The sequence below is a fragment of the Aphelocoma coerulescens genome, chromosome 3 (assembly GCF_041296385.1).
Source record: "Aphelocoma coerulescens isolate FSJ_1873_10779 chromosome 3, UR_Acoe_1.0, whole genome shotgun sequence".
Classification (NCBI taxonomy): domain Eukaryota; kingdom Metazoa; phylum Chordata; class Aves; order Passeriformes; family Corvidae; genus Aphelocoma; species Aphelocoma coerulescens.
This window is the reverse complement of record NC_091016.1, coordinates 64717974-64739094: the sequence shown is the minus strand read 5'-3', so window position 1 is coordinate 64739094 and position 21121 is coordinate 64717974. Positions and strand designations below refer to the sequence as shown.

The 21121-nt window shown below is 39.2% G+C and overlaps 1 protein-coding gene across 1 annotated transcript in view; it reads left to right on the top strand.

Moving 5' to 3' along the window:
* Positions 1-20296, top strand: part of SCAF8 (SR-related CTD associated factor 8) — a 103421-nt gene extending 83125 nt beyond the window's left edge. Inside the window, exon 21 of the mRNA XM_069010634.1 lies at positions 19153-20296. The gene's annotated coding sequence lies outside the window, so the exon portion shown is untranslated. The remainder of the gene's footprint in view (positions 1-19152) is intronic.
* Positions 20297-21121: the final 825 nt, after the last annotated feature.

Below are 21121 nucleotides of genomic sequence, written 5' to 3'. Positions count from 1 at the left end.
TTTTAAAAACTTGACATTTCTTGAAACTGGGTTGATTTCCCAAAGTTTCATATTAAAAGCTAGGAAAATGTTACACAGAAACTACCTTTCTACCACCAAGCTCTTACTTGGTGGAGTTAGTTACCTTTCAAGAATTTCAAAATAATTCACATAAAGGAGTTTAATCCTCTGAAATATTCTGTACAATATCTTTCACAGATAATTTATTGAGATTCTTCTTCCTCCCATTTGCTTTCAGTGGCACTTCACTTTTTTGATAGAAGCAGACAGTAGATTTTTCATTAGCACTGTGAGATATGATACCTTCTTTGGCTTTTAATTAGGTTTTCAAGAAACATGTTTCCCAGGCTGCAAGCTTTTAACTGAGACAGATTACTTATTATTAAACCATATTTTAATAACTGCACATGAGTGTCCATGAGCCCAGATATGAGTAAATATCTCGTCACCAAGATCCTTGAAGTTTCAATTACAGTCTTCCAGGTATCTGACTGCTTTTAGTCCAGTATGATATTTTAGCTTGACTCTTTTGAACAGACTAAAATTTACAGCACTATCAAGTCTCTGTTGGACAGTCAGGATATAGATGTAAATAACTATGCATCCTTAATTTGTCTCCTTATTTGCTTTTATTTTATATGAGCATTGAAACTGTATTATTAAATTACTGCACTGTTTAAACATAAGGCTCAAACAAAAACATGTTTTGTATGGAAGTTGCTATACAAAATAAAGCTGTCTTGTAGTTGCATTCAAAAATCAATGTGTCATCACATCAAAATAGGTCTCCTCTACCATAATAGATTATTTTTGTTTTGCAGGAAATGAAAGTGCCAGTTTATTTCCTGGTTTCTGAAAAATCTTTTTTTTTTCTGCACAGGAAACAAATGGTTCTGACTTTATTTTGTCTCTTTAGCTTATAACTGTATAACTATGGAAAGTAATCAATTATAAGACATGGCAATCTGGCCTTCAGTACTAAAAGTAAAATAATAATTTTATTCTCAGAGGTTACCCAAGTCCATCATTCCCTTCCTTTGAGGCATATGTTCATCCTGAGTGTGAAACAGTGCACTGTATAGAAGCACGAGTTCTCAAAGACACAAATATTGTTCCCCAGCAGGTGGGTGTAAATCCCAATGTAACTGCACCTGGGAAGTAATGTACATTTTGAATCAAAATGTTTGATTGTTCTTGGTAATTGTGCTGAAATCAACCTACCTAGGATTAGAATAACACTGAATAAGCATTCTGTGTGTGCTTATAAATATGCATGTCCATAGTCTTTCATGTTGGGATTATCCTGTCTCTTCCCACTCAGTGTAATATCTCTTATGTTCAAGCTTCCTTCTTTTCTAGAACTGCCCAGCTCCTGCCCACACCATCACCTTATTTCTCAAGGCACTTAAGCCAGGACTTAACTTTGTGTCCAGAGATTTTAACTTGTCATAGTTAAGTACAATATTGAGAAAGGCTGTATTCTTTTTGAATCACGGTCAGCTGTAAAAATGTGCTACCTTATCCTTCAAGTTCTCATGCTAGGATATTTGTAAAATAAACCAGTAAAGTCACAAAATATGGAATTTTATGGTGACAATTATTGTGCCTGCAGATTGTCTGTAAATGCCTTCTTTCTTCTGCTTGTTTTGTGGAGATCAGAGGAAAGTACAATATTAACTTCCATAAACCTTCCATGATGTCTCATTGCAACTTTATTTTTCTCCTTCTTACTGTATCTAATCACCTGAGCATTTTGACCAGCATGCTCCTGTTTCCATGCTATGCATTTCTTATTCCAGATGAGATGTGTCCCCAGTTTATTACTTGTTGGAGAGGATCTGGACCTCTCATATAAACACATCAATGATAAAATTTCAGAAAAGCCAGGGGAATCAGGAATTTCTATCTGTGCTGACACCCTCGCATATAAATCATTAATTCATAAGAATATGATCCATTATATTAATTACAGTTTAATGGAAGTTGGATTGAGTGCTCTGCAGTTAAGATTTCATGTGGCTTACTGTAGGCTTTGTGTGATAGTGGACAAATTGCTTTATGTCTCAGTATTCTCCATTTATCATAAAGGGGTGATAGAATTTACTTTTTTTTTTTTCCAATTCTTGCTTTTACTTGTTTTGAGTGTGATAGGTTTCATAACAGAAGTGCTAGGAGCAGATTTGGGCCCTGCTGCTACTACTGGTAATGGGAAGTTTTGTGATGCCTTTTCTGTTAACCTGTGTGCATTCAGGGAGAGTTTAATAACTGTTTAATAATGACAAGGATGCTTTCGTGTGATTAGGATGTTACAGACAACTCTTCTGTCCTTGGAGGCTCACAATTATTTTCAGTATCCTTCAGTATCCTCAGTCCCTAGTTAACATAGTTTCTTCAGTGTTTATGCTGCTATAAATGTCTGTAATAACTGTTCAACTTGCAGCAACCTAAAGATGGCATGATGCATAGCAGAAAGAGAATATCTACTACATTCATAGCACTTAGCTGGTGCTGCCATTCAGTGGAGACACTTAAGTAGATGCCCAATAGGGCATTCTTACAAAATGAAGGAAAGCAAGTATTTTGTGGAAATTGATTATATCCCACTTAGTTACATCATTTGATAGAGAAGTCACCTTCAGATTTATTTTACTTCATGAGTCATCCTTACAATACAGTCTCCAGAGGCTCTGGAGTGACTGTGGAATCAAAGAAGGAAATAACTCTTTTGAATGTTGCTTTCTTGGTAATTTCTATAATTACAGGTGCTCCCTCCCCCTTCCCCCCCTCACCCCCACCCCACTGAAGCAGTTAGAGGTGAAAACAGCTATTAAATTTAAATTCATTTCAAAGGGCATTAGGCAATGAAATGTTAAAGCTACCTCAGTACATTTGGAAAATAAATAGAGAGTAACCAGGATGTTGCATTACAAACATTTCTGTGTCCGTATTGTACTATTTCTTTTACTTTTTTTCCCCTGCAGGCATCATTAAAAAAATTCAAATCTGAATGTTGGTAAATCATTAGTCTCATTAGTTTTCTACATTTATAAGTAAAAGCTAATGTAATATGCAGCGATTTTGACATCATACCAGGAAAATCATACAAATCATCATTAAAAATGGTTGAAGTATGACCTTTATTTACTCTAACCTGAGGAAGTTTTTCAGAAAGCTATTAGGCTTGACAGGAAAGTAGAAAGAACAACTGAGTAATTGACAGGATCTGTTTAATCCCATTTATCAATGATTATGATTTTGCCAGGATGATAGTTATGGTCTGCATTGTCATGCAAGAAAAATGTTCCAACATACACAGTATATTATCCAGTCTTTATATGTGATCAAGCATAAGAACAGACCTTTGGCTATGTTTGCCTTGCTCTCCGCTTTTTTGTTTTAATGGAGAGTAGTTTGTTTTTATAGATAATTTTGTTTAAGGTTAAGAGATGAGAAGTGGAAATGTTTTGCTCTGCACTCTGTGCACGCTGTAGTTTGGAAAATTGATTAGCTCCATTGGAAGGAGCAGCTTCAAGAAGAGGCAGGGCACCTTATGCCAGGGTTGCTGTAATCAGGCACAGGGTGTTTGACTGTAGTACAGGGGAAAACCCATGGACAGGCCTGGCAGCAGCGTGCAAGACCCAGCACACCCAAACTGTTCCTGCTGGCCATGCAGGGTCTCCCTCTGTGAATCAATGAGCCTCACTTGCCAGTTTACATGAGGATTTTGGTTTTGAAAATTCCAGTTAATGTCAGTTAAATACTGTGTTACTTAACAAAAAAAAATTAATAATAGTAAGAGACCTGTTGTGAATCCACCAGTGTACAAGTCAAACCACTTGAGGGTCTGCACACTCAGGCTTGCCCTTCTGTGAGGGATAGGACTTTTCACTATCTTTTTCCCTAATCTCTACTCCTCAGACTCTTCTAAAGGCAGTAAAACTTGAGGGCCTCGCTCTGGGTGTTCCAGTATTGAAAACCATTTTTCCATCTCTCTGTCATACTGGGGTTTTTGATCCTGTTTGCTCAACCAGCTGGGAATAGCGGCCCTATTAGTGGCTGGGATGGGCCAGTGCAGTGGCCTTTCACAGCTTTTCCTCCCTGGCAGAGATTTGGCACTGCTGGGCACTAGCTGTGTCGCCATAGTGAGAATCTCCACACTGCAAGCTCTTGGTGTGTCACCCCTTTTTGTCTGCTTGCCATTTGCCTTCTCTAGGTACAGCCCTGATGACCAGCCTGGTCCCTGCATTGCTGCAGCCTCAGCCCTGCCTATTGCTTTTAAAGCATTCACTAACTCATCCCTCCAGTGGCCCCACAGCATGTATACCTAAATCCTCTGGATAAACCACTCCCGTATACCTGTAAATACTCCTGTAAACCACTGGAAAGGGCTATTGACAGCAAAGGTAGAGTAAAGGTACGACAGAGCATAAGCATGTTAAACAAACAGAAGAGTATCCAGTGGTGACTGAGTGGGTGCTCTCTGCTACTTCCAGCCAATTGAATTAGGTAGCTAAATGGATTTGAGAGATTCGTCCCTTGTCCTACAGGCTCCATCCTTCCTGGCAAGCATCTTGAAACAAATGACAATCGTTTGCATCATAGTATTCAGTCTCTTTGATGGAAAGCTCCGATCTGTGCCTGGTTTCTGTGGCTGAGCATGAGGCTGGATGGGATCTCACACCTGGGCTGTTTGCCTGCTTTCAGGGAGAACTAAGCACACCTCTCCTCATCTCCACATGGGTTTTTCTCAGCCGCTCCCATCGTTGCTTGTGACGCCATTACATGCAATACCTGTAGATAACCTGCTGCCTGGCTGACTGGCCTTGTGTTAGAAAGCTTTTCTCCACAACTGCATACTAAGTCTTGTCTTCTGCATGATGAACATGGAAAGCAATTAGTTATCATCCTGTTCTCATAACAAACTTTTACATATTTTAAATATGTTATCATGTCTTCCCTTAGTCTTCACTCTTTCTAGACTAAACAATCTATTTCTTCCAACCTTCCATTCTTCTACATCTGTTATCAATTTTTTGTGGCTTTTACCTGGACTCCCTCCAACTGTCTCTATCCTTCAACAGCCCAGTAGGCAGAGCTGGATACAGTAATGCAGTCAGGGCCTTACCTCTGCTGGTAGGGGAAAAATAATTGCTCGATTTACTTACACAGTATTACTGTGACTATGTATCAGGCTGCCCTCTTCTGCCAGTGGATAGCGTCCTGACTTAGGGTTTGCTTGTAGACCACTGTAACTCCCTTGGAGACCTTTCTATAGTAATTTGCCCTTCTCTTTGTGGATCTAATGCATTAATTTCAGAATGTTTATCCAAATTACTGCAATTAGGGTGAGTTCTAACCCAATCTTGTAAACTGCTTGCAACCTCACCCAGTTTAATATATCATATCAGATGTAACAAATCTCCTTTATCACCAAAGTATGAGATTGTCAAATATACAAGGCATCACAATTACAACTCACTTGTTTTGAGAAACCTCATGAAAGGCCTTTGTCTGATTAATAACATGCAGAAATTATGTTGTAGGATGTAGTCAGACTTTTCTCTGCCTGTCACTGTGCCAGCATATGATGACCTGAGGCCACTGACATTTCAGCCACCAAAGACAGTGCTTAGGTGCTAAATTGATCTCTGCGGAGCTATGGGTGATGGCAGCAGTATTCTCACATGCAAAGTTTATTTTGAACTAGCAAGGTTGTTCAGTGCTGCATTTCTTTTTCTAACACATTTTCAGGATTTTTCTTATGTTTCTCTATCGTTCTTTTCCCTGAATGTTTGCATGGTGAATTCCTTGCAGTTCTCCCAGCAGGTGTACTTACCAATACCTCTTAAATTACTCCTTTAGGGCTCTAAGGTAGTTAATTATCTCCTGGTGTAGAGTACTGCTCACTTACTCTGCACTGGGTTAATTTGCTGCTGTGCTTTAGTGCTGCCCTTCTGTAAACTAGTCCTCTCTTTTGAACTCTTTCCCCCTCTGTATTGCCTTTGCCTGGGGGTGTCCTTGATAAGTCTCTGGAGCTGGCTGTGGCTGCATTCCCTGTGGTTCTCTGGCACTGGTCTGCTCTTTCCTTCCTAGGAATCCTGAAATCTCTCATTTTATAATCACTTTGGTTTGATTTCCTTTTCATCACTAAATTCTAAAAAGTTCTACAAAACTAAAGTTGAAACTAGAACACCCTCCTATGTCTTTTATGGCCTGCCAAATTACTTCTTCAGCAAATACTTGAGTATCTTTTTCTCCAGGAGAAATAAAAGAGACGTTTTGATACCAAACTTCGTCCATATTCGAATTTTGAAAGTCTTTTGAGTTTTTGTATGCTCTCATGGAGGAGTTCTTTAATCCAGGAAGCCAACAGAAGACTGTTTCAAAGGTTGTCTTCACTCCTTGAAGTAGCTGGGGGAATATTTTTATGACCTACTAATCTAATCCTTTCTGCAAAGCAATTGCAGCTGAAAAACACAGCTTGACCTCAGAAGCTGAACATTGTTTTAAAACATATTCTGCAGCTTTTTAAAACACATCTGGAAGATACTTCCTGAAGAAACTACAGGGGATTCTGTGCCTCATCAGTATAACGGCAACCACAAGGTGATGAGACAGAGCCAGCTGTTATATTGTGAGAGATATATATATGTCTCATAATACCCTTGGGACAGGCTGTCACTGTGCAGCATGATACATATAATCTTTCCTGAGCAGTGAACAGAGCAGAGCTAAGACTGGCAGGGATTTCTACAACATATAACATATAAATGTAAAAAAGAGGTGAAGATGATAAATCTTATATTGGTACAACACACAAAGAGAGCATTGGTCTCAGAGTGAAGACTTTATGGTTGATCTGTCTCTTATGGGGCAGATTGAAACCCTACATCTGCAGCCCGTTTTTCCTTTAGGGAAGAATTGCTGTGGTTCAGCTATTTGATCATGTCTCTTATTTTCTTTGTTTAAAAAATATTCTGTAATAGTTATTTCAGACCTCTGTAAATGGATGACAAATAGCCACATTTTATTTAAACCAGAACTTCCTTTAAAACCATTTCTTGCCCTGCTTTTAGTGCTATTTCAGTAGCTCTGTGGATAACAGCAGCATTTTTCTTTCTTTGGAGGTTCCAAATACTAGAAATACTTTAGGGGAGTGATTTTGGGTTCAGTTTGTATTCATTCAGATAGGTTATATATCATGGGTGTTACATAATGCCTGTAATTTAAGAGTCCACAATGAAAACAAAACATTTATTATATTCTGAGGCATTTCCAAGGATTGAATAACTATGATTAACTGAATAGGCCATTAGCTACCACTATTACTGCTCAAATGCAGCTGAAATAGCATTTATTTAGTGTTAAAAATATTTGGCAGCACTGCACTTGCAAAAGAACCCCCAAAACTTTACATTTGCAAAGTCCTCTACATTCCTAGGAATCTCCAAAGAAATGGTATTTAAAGGCACCAGACTCAATTTTCCTAGGCTGTAACTGTACAAGAAATATAGTAAGTATATCATTTAGGTGAATATTGCATTTTAACAATCTAATACCAACATATGTAGGAATTCAATAATCAAAGTATCTGTGGGCATGAAGTTTTCTATGGATTGATTAAGCCTTCTCACTCAATTATCTCCATTTTATTGTGCATACTTACTTCTGGTCAGGTGCATTTGTTCTCTGCAGTACATACATTTTCCCATGTATTTGGATCACTGAAGAAATATGTTCTGCAATTAGAGAAAAAAAATACATACTTGTTCATTTTATAACAACAGAATTACTAATGAAATAATGACAGCAAGATTTTTCTGTTAGTGATATGAGCCAAAGAACTCAACCTAACAGATACTAAGTTATTTACCATATTTTACTTATGGGTTTTTTTTAATACTGTCCTGGCATTGAAATAGATTGTTCTTTTTAGTAAATCTTAAAAACCTTCTATTGCAATACCTTCTATGGCAATGCCTACTGAAAGCTTTAGTTACAGTGAAAGAATTTTTCTTTGTGATGAATTTTTGTTCAAAACAAGAAACAGAATATTTCTTCAATATAGCATTAAGGATCTTCAGATTACTTTTTAGTTTAATATTCTTGACAGTTGAATCTGATCAGAAACCAACTATCCTCTGAAGTTTCTCTATCTTCTCTGTCTCAAACAATTTGCTAATATATTTCATGATTTCTCTAATGTCAGATCTCTTTAGAAATGGTGGTGGTTACAGTAAGAAGATATTATAGTAATTTGCAAGAATATTTCTGGTTTAAATCCTTTGGTGAACAGGAATTATATGAATTTGGCTGTGTTGCTCTCCGGAGATCCTTGGCATCCAGAGCAGGCTGCATTCCCCAGCTGACTGGATCGGATGTATAACTTTCTGTAAATTGGGTGGTCTGTGGTGGAGCCAAGGAGCAGACACTAGCTCTTGTCTTTTTTTAGAAAAGAATACTGTCTCTTCACAACTGAAGTTGAATATTTTTCCCTATTTCTTGGAAAAAATAGTGTCTGTTGACAATAGTATGTTTGAGAAAACTACAAATTTTGAAGGGCCTAATATTGAATGCCTGATAACTCTGAAACGTCACAAAATTTTACAAGTGGACATGTGCAAAAGAGATCATTTTAAAAGCAGAGGTATCAAGAGAATGCAACTACCAGTGTTGAAAAACAGATCAGTCTTTGTCAGAGCTAAGGGAGAAGAATAATGGTGATGGAGATGTTTCTTGATATGGAGAGTGCCTGGGTCTGTAGCTCAGAAAAGAAAGATGGGATTGGTAGCTGGTAAAATAATAGGTTTTTGCTGATTCTGATAATTATTTATACAGAACGATTTCCATTGTTTTTTTTAAGAAAGACCATTACAATTTTCTTTTAAGAGACAGATTTAAGCACGCCAAAATGTCTAAAATGTAATATGAGAGAATGTAAAAAAAAAAAAAATCTGTTTAACAGTTCATCCAGTTAACCCCCCAGGATGGATTTAATAGTAAGTCATTGGGAGACCATAGCTGGCATCATAGCAGCCTGCAGTCTTCAACAGGAAGAGCCTTGGCAGTGCTCTGGAGCTCTGTCATCCCATAATGATTATCTGAGGCATTTTTTATATGTTGTGGCATTTGATTGGAATAACTGAAGTGAACGAGCAGTAACACCAATGTAGATTGAATCAATGTTTTTAGAATTTGCAGAGAGGCAGCTGACTAGAAAATGGAGTTAATGATCTGAAACAAAATGACCTACAGGAAGATTATCTTCTGCTTATTTAATGCTGGACTGATCTACCATCAATACAGAGACATTTATTGAATAACAAGAGTATGGAAGTAAGAAGCATTCTGTTTACATAATTTATAAATTCTATTTAAGTTGCCAAAATATTTTTAGTGACAGGCCCAACAAGACAGAATCAGACTGGAATTACTGACTTTCTGATCAATAGCAGCTGAGGTCACAGAGAAACCACAAGTAATGACAAATCATAACTTGGACCTAAAATAAGATTGTGTAAGTCATTAATTAAAGCTAAGTATAAATGATTGCATTTAAATGTAGACTGATATTTTCAAGCAATTTTTAGGATCTTTAAGAGAAGCTCCATGTTGTAAGCTTCACCTGTCCTGCCTAGTCATGCATTTCTAATTCATCAGGGACATAATTCCTGCACTGTAGCAATTGGAAACAGTATTTCCACTGTAAAGTGAGAACTGTGAGGGGCATGTGGAAAGCAGGCTAATGGTCTCTGTTGCATGGCTAAGCCCAGGAAGAAGACACAATTTTTAGACAGCAGAAGGGACACAGGAAACTAATTCATTCTGCAGATTGACAAAACCCTAGCAGGCAACTGCAGATGGGTGGGTACCTTTCATCCAAAGGAGATGCTGCAAGATCAGGATAAAATTTAGTTGTACAAATATGAAGTCAAGCATTCAATGAAATAAGTACAGTTTCTGCAATTACTTTTTGAAGACAGCAAAACAAGGGAGGGGGAAAAAAAAAGTGTGTTTCATAGTTGTGAGGTACTTCTGAGCCATTGGTGCAGTTGTGTAAAAAAAAAAAAAAAGAGAAATACTATCTTAGGACATATCAAGCAAAGTAACTCCAGCAGAGAAAGTGAAGTTATCAGTGTCTTTATCATAGAATCATAGAATCACTTAGGTTGGAAAAAGGCCTTTAAGTTCATCAAGTCCACCCATTAACCCAGCATTGCCAAGTCCACCACTAAACCATGCCCCTAAGGACGAGTTCTACATGTCTTTTAAATACCTCCAGGGATGAGGACTCAACTACTTCACTGGGAAGCCTGTTCCAGTGCTTGACAACCCTTTTCATAATAAAAAATTTCCTAAGATCTAGTCTCAACCTTCCCTGGTACAACTTGAGGCCATTTCCTTTTGTCCTGTTGCTTGTTACTTCGGAGCCCAGACTCACCCCACCTGGCTACAACCTCCTTTCAATGAATTGTTGAGAATGATGAGGTCCCCTCTGGGCCTCCTTTTCTCCTGGCTAAACACCTCCAGCTCCCTCAGCCACTCCTCACAGGACTTATGCTCCAGACCCTTCACCAGCTCCGTTGCCCTTCTTTGGACTCACTCCCAAAACTGAATACAGGACTTGAGGTGTGGCCTCGCCAGTGGCACATACAGGGGGGACAATCACTGCCCTGGTTCTTCTGGCCACAGTATTTCTGACACAGGCCAGGATGCCTTTGGCCTTCTTGGCCACCTGGGCACAGCTGGCTCATGTTCAGCTGCTGTCAATCAGCACCCCAGGTCCTTTTGCCCTGGGCCACTTCCCAGCCACTCTGCCCCAGCCTGTAGCTCTGCAAGGGGCTGTTGTGACCCAAGTGCAAGATGTGACACTTGGCTTTCTTGAACCTCATACCACTGGCCTCAGCCCATCGATCCAGCCTGTCCAGATCCCTCTGGAGAGCCTTTCTGCCCTTCAGCAGATCAACATTCCCACCAAGCCTGATGTCATGTACAAACTGACTGAGGATGTGCTTGATCCCCTCCTCCAGAACATCAGTAAAGGTATTAGACAGGACTGGCTCCAACACTGAGCCCTGGGGAACCCTTTTATGACCAGCCACCAGCTGGATGAACTCCATTCACCACTGCTCTGGGCCCAGCCATCCAGCTAGTTTTTAAATCAGTGAACAGTGCAAGAACTCCTGCCCAAGCCAGGAGCAGCCAGTTTCTCCATGAGAATGCTGTGTGAAATGGTGCCAGAGTCCAGGTAGACAATATGCACAGACTTTCCCTCATCCATTAAGCAGGGCATCTTGTCATGGAAGGAGATCAAATTGGTCAAGCAAGACCTGCCTTTCATGAAGCCACAGTGGCTGGGCCTAATCCCCTGGTTGTCCTGCACATACCATGTCATGGCACTCAAGATGACCTGGTCTGTGACCTGCCCTAGGACCAAGGTCAGGCCGACAAGCCTCTAGGTCCCTGGATTCTCCTTTGGACCCTTCTTGTAGACAGGCATCACATTTGCCAACTTCCAGCCATCTGAGACCTCACTGGTAAACCAGAACTGGTGATAAATTATGGAAAGTGGCTTGATAAGCACTTCTGCCAGCTCTTTCAGTATCCTTGAATGGATCCCATCCAGCCCATAGACTGGGGTCTGTCTAACCCAAGCAGGTAACTAACAATTCCCCCTTGGATTACAGAGGCTTCATTCTGCTCCCTATCCCTGTCTTGCAGCTCAGGAGTCTGGGTTCCCCAAGAACCACTGGTCTTTCTATTAAAGACTGAGGCAAAGAAGACATTAAGAATCTCAGCCTTTTCCTCATACTTTGTTGCTATGTTTCACCCCACATCCAGTAAAAGATGGAGTTTCTCCTTAAGAAGCATTTTTTATTGTCTTTTATAGCTCTAGTCAGTTCTAGTTGGGTTTGGGCCCTTCTAATTTTTTCCCTGCATAATCTCACAAGATCCCTGTAGTGATTTGGAGTTCTCTGCCACTTCTTCTAAGGGTTATAAACTTTTTCTTTTCTCCTGAATTCCAGCCAAAGCTCTCTGTTCAGCCAAGCCTATCTTCTTTCCCGACAGTTCATCTTTTGACATGTGGGGATGGCCTGCTCCTGCACCTTTAAGATTTCTTTCTTTTAGAATGTCCAGCCTTCCTGAATTCCTTTGCTCTTCACGACTGCCTTCCAAGGGACTCTGTCAACCAGTCTGCTAAACAGAAGTGTGTAGGATAAAGTCTTATCACTCTTATGCCTTGAGACTCATGTTCCAGTAAGTTTAAATCAAAATGGAAGACACTCAGAAGAAGCTAGGGAAAGAACAGGAAAGCCAAGAGGCAAGAGGATGCTAACAGATGTTGACTTAACCTAATAAATCAAAACTTGGGAAAGAGACTGTGAACACAGTCCCTCTAAGAACCTCCAAGTAGTGCACCCCCAAAAAAAGAGAAAATATCCTTATTGTAAACACAAACATCAGGGTTATAAATTGTTCATGAAAATGTAGGCTTCAAATTAGGAAAAAATTATTCTAGTCATCAGAGCAATGAACTTCTGGAACAGTAAGCAAAAAGATGTTAAAAAAAAAAATTGGATAGAGCTTGGCCAGTTAATGCAGTTAATGGAAAGGAATAGGAGAGGCCTGCATGCAACCTTTCTGTATCCTGTTCCCCTATTTTGTACCTCTCCTATTCCACATAGTAAAGGACTATGGACTGTTTTGCCTGTTCCAGAGTTTGCTGTCAGGAACCAGATGCTCATAGGTATTCAGTAAAAAATGAAGAGACTTCAGTTGTGAGAAAGAAGAAAAATCCTGGGGGTTTGGGTTGTCTCAGGATTGCCACAAGCCATCAGTGTCTTGCAGCCCTGACAAACACCCAGAGAGGTTTAAGAGCTTCAAGTCCATATCAAGCTAGGGGTACTGCTTTTGGGTTTCATCTCTCTTCTTCCATGCTGCTTGAAGCCCAACCAGGAGTTCTTACTTTGAGACAGTACAGGGAGCTGCTATGTCCTGGCGGCAAAAATTTGTTAGCCAATTCCAGCTGATATTCAGTGATTGTGCAGTGGCTTTTTTATTTGCTTTGTCCCAGCATGCCCATGTATAGGAACACACCAGCCCCACAGCTGGGAGGCAGCGACAGCCAACCTACCTCTTGGGTGAGAGAGGTGCTGGTGCTGAGCGCTCTCTTCCTGCTGGCTCACAGCCCAGCAAAAACAGCACTTTGGGACAAATTCCATTCTCTGGAACCTGGCAGCAAACAGCTCCCTGAATCAGCCACGGGCACCTGTAGGCTGACCCACCTCCTGGAAGATGAAGAGGTACAGGTTATTTTAAGGCTTCTCCTGCAGGACTGATGCAGCGTGGCAGCAGTCACACTGTCGGCTCCCAGCCCTCCCACGGAACGTGTGGCTGTGGTGGAGATGCTGTCACCATTCCTGCCAGCTTTTGGCACCACCCCACCCTGAGCTTGTCCTCACAGCTTCACAGCTTCAGTGCATACAAAAAGGGTTCTCTTGAACAGCCCCTGCTGTGTTATGGATGTGCCTTTTCCTTGAAGCAAACCAGAAGCATTCCCGCAGTCAAGCTCAGCTGAGGAGAGATTAAGGCTGTTCTTCATTGACACCTTGAAGTGTTGTTTGCAGTTTCCAGCTCACACCGTCTGCCATTCTGTAGCCACACCAATGAGCACTGTTTTGCTTGAATGTAGATGAAGTGTTCTAGCAAGTATGTCAAGAGTTGGCTCATGGCCAAGTTTCAGTCATGTAAGTGTGTAGACATACCCCCAAACAAACTTAAATCTTTCTCTCCATTGTGGCAAGGAAGAGCAGGATAACTGCATCAGCCAGTAAAGCTGAAAGACAGTATATTTGGATGTTTCTTGTCATACAAATGCCAAATATTTAAAAATTGTGCCTTCCAAGATTATGAGACTGGCTTTTAAATAGTGTAATCTTAAAATTAAGGCTCTAGAAATCCCTTTTATCTTCTGCTTTTCTCAGATCCTTCTGAGCCTATCAGCTCCTAAAAATCACATTTTCCACCTTTACTTTGCATCTATGAGCATACAAAAATGAACTAAAACTGAACTCCTGTTCATACATGAACAACTCTCTTCAGAAGGAGGAGTTTTGCAGAAAAACATCACATCGTGGAGCTCACAAGATGCTCTCTGGAGCTGATAACGCTAGATTTTATAAAGCCAGGGACTGAAGTGGCCCAAGTTTGCACAGCTGCAAGAATGATATAGTTCAGATTACAGAATTCTTGCTGACAGAAGATACATATGGAGTGAAAAACACCAGGTATAGATTACCTGAAAGGAACAGAAGAAAGTAAAAAGGTCAGAGGGGACTACATTTGTTGTCTTGTGCAGTGCAGTACGGGCATTTCAGTCACACACCAGGGAAACTGCTCCAAGGCTGTCAAATTCTTCCTTCAGCCCAGAACTCACCCACTCCCATAAAAAGTTACTTGATCCCAGCCTATTTTGGAGGACTGGCAACTGGATTATCACTTGGTACACTAATCAGGTCTTACCTACAGAATGCAGTGTGCCACTGGAGTGTTCATTTCTAACTGACACTACATACACCACCATATTCAGTGCAGAAAAGCCTTGAAAGTTCTTCACATTTTTAAAGTGTGTTACATAGGATTTTTTTCTAATGGTTTTAAATTGTTCTAAATGGCACACTGCTTGTGTTTAAACTATATGCTACTTTTTTAAACTGTTTCATGTGATTGTTAATTTAGCAGATTCTTTTTAATTTAAAAATACACTTCTAAATAAATCCTCTGAAAGTTTAGAGACTTTGTTATCATTGTAATTAAGTATAGTTTAAATTAAGCATATTGTTACTTCCCTTTAGTCTTATATCCCCAGTGACTTTATGATATCAAGACTCAGATATATTCTAATACTTAATATGTCTTTTAATTTGTTTAAACAATTAAGTATAAGAATCTTTTGTATACAGATACAGAAATAATATAGCAGTTCAGATATTGAACATCACTGCAATTTTTTCCCCCAAGACCCCTTAGGCTGAGTCATAGAAAACACCCTCATAATTTTCAAATTTCCTACTGCCTCTTCATGTATGACAGCACAATATATAAAACATCATATGATGTTCCAAGTATTATTATTATCCTGATAGAGGCTTCTCTAACATCAGGGACAAGGGCTTCATAATGTAATTCAAGTATTGCAATGATCAGCATTCCTGTAATGTAAAGTTTAAGACGTCTGACCTCAAGGAACAAACAGATTGAGGTATTTCATTATGAGGAATCTAGTCTCTACCCATAAACTTTCACTGAAATTTAAAGTCAGTTAAATTATGTAGGTTTTATGCTGCTTGCTAAAATGAAGAAGTTTTGCACTTTCTATTAATCTCTACTTGATAACTGCAGTCTTAATTACACTGAATGTTACTAATTTTCCCCATCAGCCAACTCACTAACGTTCACTATTTAAATACAGGCTCCTGTTTCTCCTTTTGAAAAAAAAGGTGTGGGACTCATCTCACTTTACTCTTGCAGTACATTTACACTGCTAAGCTGACTTCTGCCTCTAGTATAGAGTGAGAGCTGTGCAGTGGGGGTGGGACACCAACACACCTCTCATGGCTGCTCCTGGCACTTGTGTTAGGCACTTAAACGAGCCTGGCACAAATTCTCCTGCCATCACTGAGTGGCTCCAGATAATTCTGGTTGGATACTGACATTTATCATGGGTTTGTTTGCCATGGATTGCAAAGAGAACAATGATGATCTTTTAAGACAGGAGTCACCATGATACATCTTTCCATGTCAACAAGGTATCAGCTCTTCTGGTCCTGAGCAAGCTGCTGCCTGGACTTTCAGTTATGCTTCTGATTGAACAGTTTGTCTCTTTCCCTGTCACTGTTAGCAAAATCTTGACTCTCAGAAGTCCTAGCCCTTTTGACAAAAAGACAAAAGTAATTTTGGTATCTGTATGTCTAAAATTATTGATAAAATCTCTTAAATCTCAATAATTTATAATCCCTAGATCTGTTCTCATTAAGGGGCAGACATCTGCTTTGTCTCAGCTTCAGGACTTTTGACTTGCTGTAACAAGCAGGTTTTTTGTGGGAGTCTTTCTCTGCCTTGGTCAGACAGCAGGCTGTACATAATGAGCAGTCCTGGGTCAGACTGGCTCACCCATCCTTTATCCTATTTCCTTCTTTTCCACTGGAGAAAGGTGGGAGTATTTGTGTGCACTCTTTATGTGGCTGTCTCTCTGTCACCATGTATATTTCAGAGGAGGTCAGTCTCACTTTTCTTTTACTGGAAATCCAATGGGATATATCCCTAAATATAAAATCAAATTTTGTGTTAATTGAAGGTGGGCTTTTTATTGTATTTCAGCTTCTGCTGGCCTCCAATTCTTCCAGTTCAGAAGGAACTGGGGGCTCTGTTTCCACCTTGGGAAGCAAGTTATTTCACTTTTCTGAGTAGCACAGATGGCACAAACAAAATATATCATAGAGTGAACAGTAGAAAAAGTCTGCTAATAACCCAGATTAGGTTATGAAGAGTAATCTGTGCTTCCTGTATTTGTGAAATTGGCCTGTACCTCCATAAAGATTAATGTAAATGGTAACTTTTTCTTTGCATAGCCCAATATGACCATTCCTGTTGGTCTTAGCAGTCTTGTTCAGTATGTTTCTGATCATGATATCTTTTTTAAGATAAGCAATTAACAGTAATTTTGCAGCCTGGAGTTTTGTGAAGTTGTGCAACTCATTTGTTTCTAAACTGTAGTGTATGTGTCAGTTGTTTTCTCAGTGGAGCATTTCATTGAGCAAAATTCAGTTTTAAAAGGCTGTGAAAGACTTCCATTAAGTCTGAACAATATTTCAGTAAAGCACATACTTCACAAAAGTAGCCATATAGATGTGAAATCAATTGTTAGCAAGACTGTTATCACTCAAAATCTTTTCTCCATCTTTTCTATTTTCAAAGTCTATACAATTCTTCTTATATATTTGCTAATATTAGCTTCTTTATTTTAACAAGGCTGTATGGCAAAACATTTCAGTTGTTATTATTCTTATGTGTGCTAGGGAAACTGGGCTAGAATAAATTATCATTGCATGATAATTATATGAAATTACATGATACATGAAATTATTTGGAAACCATATACAAACAGCAGTTCTCAATGATACACCATTAAGTGAAGTTCTTAAATTGTTGTTCTCTTGTTCCAGTAATATTCAGTATTCTCACTGACAGCTTGGATAAAAGGTTAGAACATACACTTAATAAATTCATAGAGCAGAACAAGTGTGTTGGAAGCAAGGCTATGGAAAACAAGAAAGTAAAGATGAAGTAGTGGAGCACCCTAGAAACTATGGGGTTTCCAGCAGTTAAATTAGAGCAAATGCAGAACTGCACATAGAGCTCAACAAATCAGCTGCAGATGGGAAAAAACTGGCCAAGCAGCACTTCTGTACAAATGACCCGGTCCCAGGCTGAACATGTGCTGTTGATGTGCTACTTCAAAGGCCAGGCTCTAGAAAGGGGAGTAACAAAGCATCAAATGTAGTTATTTTGCTTCAGTCAGCACCGGTAAAGCCTCAGTGGAAGAGCTTCCCCCACTTGCAGGAACTGCAGCTCAGGTAGGATCCAAGAAGAGATCAGTCTGGGCTCAAAGATCTAAAGCATGTGGGCCTTCAAGGAAAGATTGAAGTGTTGTTTAGTGTAGAGCGGAGAAAACAAAGTCATCAGAGACACCTCCTTGTAGCAATGGGTGGCTGTGAAGAGTAAAGAATTCAGCTGCCATGTGTGCTGTTGGTAGAGGAAAGCAGTAATAGGTTAGATCTCAACAAGGATGATTTAGTATAAACATCAGGAAAAAATGTAAGCATCAAGGGAAAGTGGAGCCCTGGAATAGGTAGTATAGGGGGAATTAATGGAATCATCAACCATTCACGTTTAAAAATAGGTTAGACAAACATCAGCAGGTATTGTATTGGTCAGGGTGGGCAAAGCGATCTCTCAAATCACCTGCTACCTCTGTTCCTTTAGTGATTTCTGTTTATGTGATAATTATAAGAATAATAATTATACATAAAAAAAGTAATTTGTATAGCTCCAGAAAATTTCAGGGTATGTAGCCAAAAACCTAGCATTGGTTCTGGAATTTATTGCATGGCTTTTGTATTTACATTAGATTGAAGAATTATATTTTGCCCATTCAGTACTGATTGAAAATTACTAGGGTCTGATGGCTTTGTGAATGGTCTTTGTGCAATAAATATATGAACATAGTCAAATGTCTGTGGTAGGATATAACGCATTCATACTCATAAGAAATGTTGGTCTTTAACCTACTCACAGTCCATGGAAAAAGATGGACTTCTTGAGATTATCTAGGGAGTGGAGGAATCACCCTCTGGAGGTACCTTTGCCTCTCCTTCTACATATTCTGCAGCAAATATGTATTGGAGATATATTCTTGGTCTTTTGTATCTTAGTCTGTGATACTAAAAGTTTGATTTTCTCTGGACTTCACAGAGGACTATCTGAAAAAATTATAATTGGCAGGAAATCAGAACAGATAATGTAGAGGTCTGTTTTGACCATTGGTTCTGTGAAACCCATTCAATGGGTCATTTATGAAGGTTTTATAGTTGTTATCAATACATAATGAACATGACCAATATGTGTTAGAGATAGTTCTACACCAGACTCATATAGGCCACTTATTAACCTGTTGGATTCTCACTCATTGTTTGTTAATCCTCTAGATTGTTTACTCTGTGTCTTGTGTACGGTGTGTGTGAGAGACAATACAGCACTTTAGTCCAGAAAATCTGCTATACAAAATTAATTTTTACAAGGATAACATTTTATTGATGTTTTCAAAGTAGTACGGTACTGGACACTTATTTTTTAAATAATTGTATGTTTAATCCTGGGTAATGTTTTAGGAATTATACAGTATAAGGCTTTTCTCCCTCATAAGCATCGTATGGCTAACAGAGAGACTGTAAAATTTATCCCAGATCTTTTCTTAATGAAACATTTGCTATTGCATGGCTAAAAAAAAAGTCTCATTTATAGGGCTTTTTAAAAATTGGAATTCAACTCCAGCAACCAGTGATGACTAGTTATTGTTCCTTTTGTCAACAGGCAAGATGAAGGAAGTTCTGGCAGCTTACCATGTCCCGGGCTCTGCAGAGCTAAGTGAGAAGTGCGCCCATGTTCTAGCACGCATCACATCACATCGATCTTGGGTCTGGAGTGCCAGAAGGATCCCAGCGCTGCGCTCTGAGACGGCTCTGAGCACCTCAGTACCCCGTTTTTGACAGAACCCAGGGATGGCAATATTACACACCAGTATTACCTGTCTGGGGCAGGTTTAATTTTATAAATTAAAGCAATAAACTCTATGAGTTTCTAGACCATATTTGTGCTGTTGAGGATGATCTGCTCAGATGAACAGTTTTGCATCCATCGAAGAGACAGGTTCTTCTGCTGGACCAGAAGATGACAGTGGACTGTATATTGTAACTAATACCATTTGTAGAATCTCCTAGTGCAAATAATTGAAGAACAGGTGGCAAGAAAATCCTGTAGGGAATAAGACATGCTTTGTTTTGATCTACAGATTTTTAAAGAAGTTTTGTTTTTTTAAAGATAACCACTTTTACATAACACTATGTGTGCAGTCTATGTGCAGCTCTTCACTGTGGCTGTCTGTATTCCAGAGATGATGAATTCCTTGTAAGACACCTCAACCTTTTAAAATTTGTGATGAATCCTTAAATTATAAAAGTATAATGAAAAACTAGAAGGGAAAACTTCTAGGGCTTTTATTTGACTAGATGTTTCCAATTACTTCCTGTTAGTGTCCTAAAAGGAGAAGGAAAAGGCAGGAAGTAGAAATTAAATACAAAAAACCCCACATTGCATTTCTTTTTTTGGCATATGCACATATCTAAATGTGTGTTTGATCTAATATCCAAGGAGAGAGAAACAGCTAATAGTTAGCTGAGGCATCACACGAAGGGTCTGTGTTTTTGGGCTGTATTTGCTAATTTTGTCTCTTGAATAGCTATAGAAAAGAAGGAATATGAATATGCCCCACCATATGTGAAAAGGACATACTTGCCATTCCTTTATTTATTTTTGCTCTTTCAAAAATTAAAATGTCAGTTATTCGGAATGCTGTAGTCTGTGGTCTCTTTACACTTGTTTAGTGAGATCCTTTCAGCAAAATCATTCCCTTTACAGTGTAAATGCATGGTGACCACAGCTTTGGGCCTGTATAATAAAGATCTAAATTTAAAATTTTTTTTCTCATTATTTTCTCTATTTTTATGCTGTATCTGCAAGTCTTTAATTGGAGTCCTGCTCATTGCTGATCACTGGTTAGAATATTTGGCAAAAAATGTTAGAGAGGAAGGTATATGTATGGTTGAACGTTGTTCTCCTTTGTATTATTATTTACAACAGATTAGAGGGCAGATACAAAATGTTAGCAAATCAAAAGGGATGCCTAAATTCAATTTGCTTGAGCCCCTGGGACAATAGGGAGATCAGGCTCTTTGCATCCCAGATTTAAGGCCATGTCCAAGTATTTGGCATCTAGTCTCTATTAATTAGTAATCCAGGAAAAGTATTGGAGGAAAAAGCTGCAGAAAAGTTGAGTCTAAGCTGGCTTTGATTTGCTGTGTGTGATATATTGTGCTGAACACACAGCTGTTCTGTACAGCAGAATTCAAAAGCCAATCAGATTCATTTTACTTCCTCCTTATTTCCTTCTCCAAAGGAAGAGAAAATTTTAAATTATAACAATGTTCTTCATGTAACAATTAAGTTTGTGGGAGCAAAAACAGCACATTGCATTTTAAAAATTAATGTGGTCCTGACGAGGCTGCCTTAGCCATGCTGCATTATAGCAGGGGTTAGTCCCACTATGGTTAGCTCATAGCACATATCTGAACAGAACACATCTGACCTTTGAAACCTTTTAGTTGGGTATCACTGTTGTCCTGCATCTTACGTAGTCGCATATGGATGGCAGAGTGCTCGCTGCTGTGGCACCTGTACCAGTGCATTTAGACACAAATAGGGGCAGACAGCAGTGTCTCAGTGC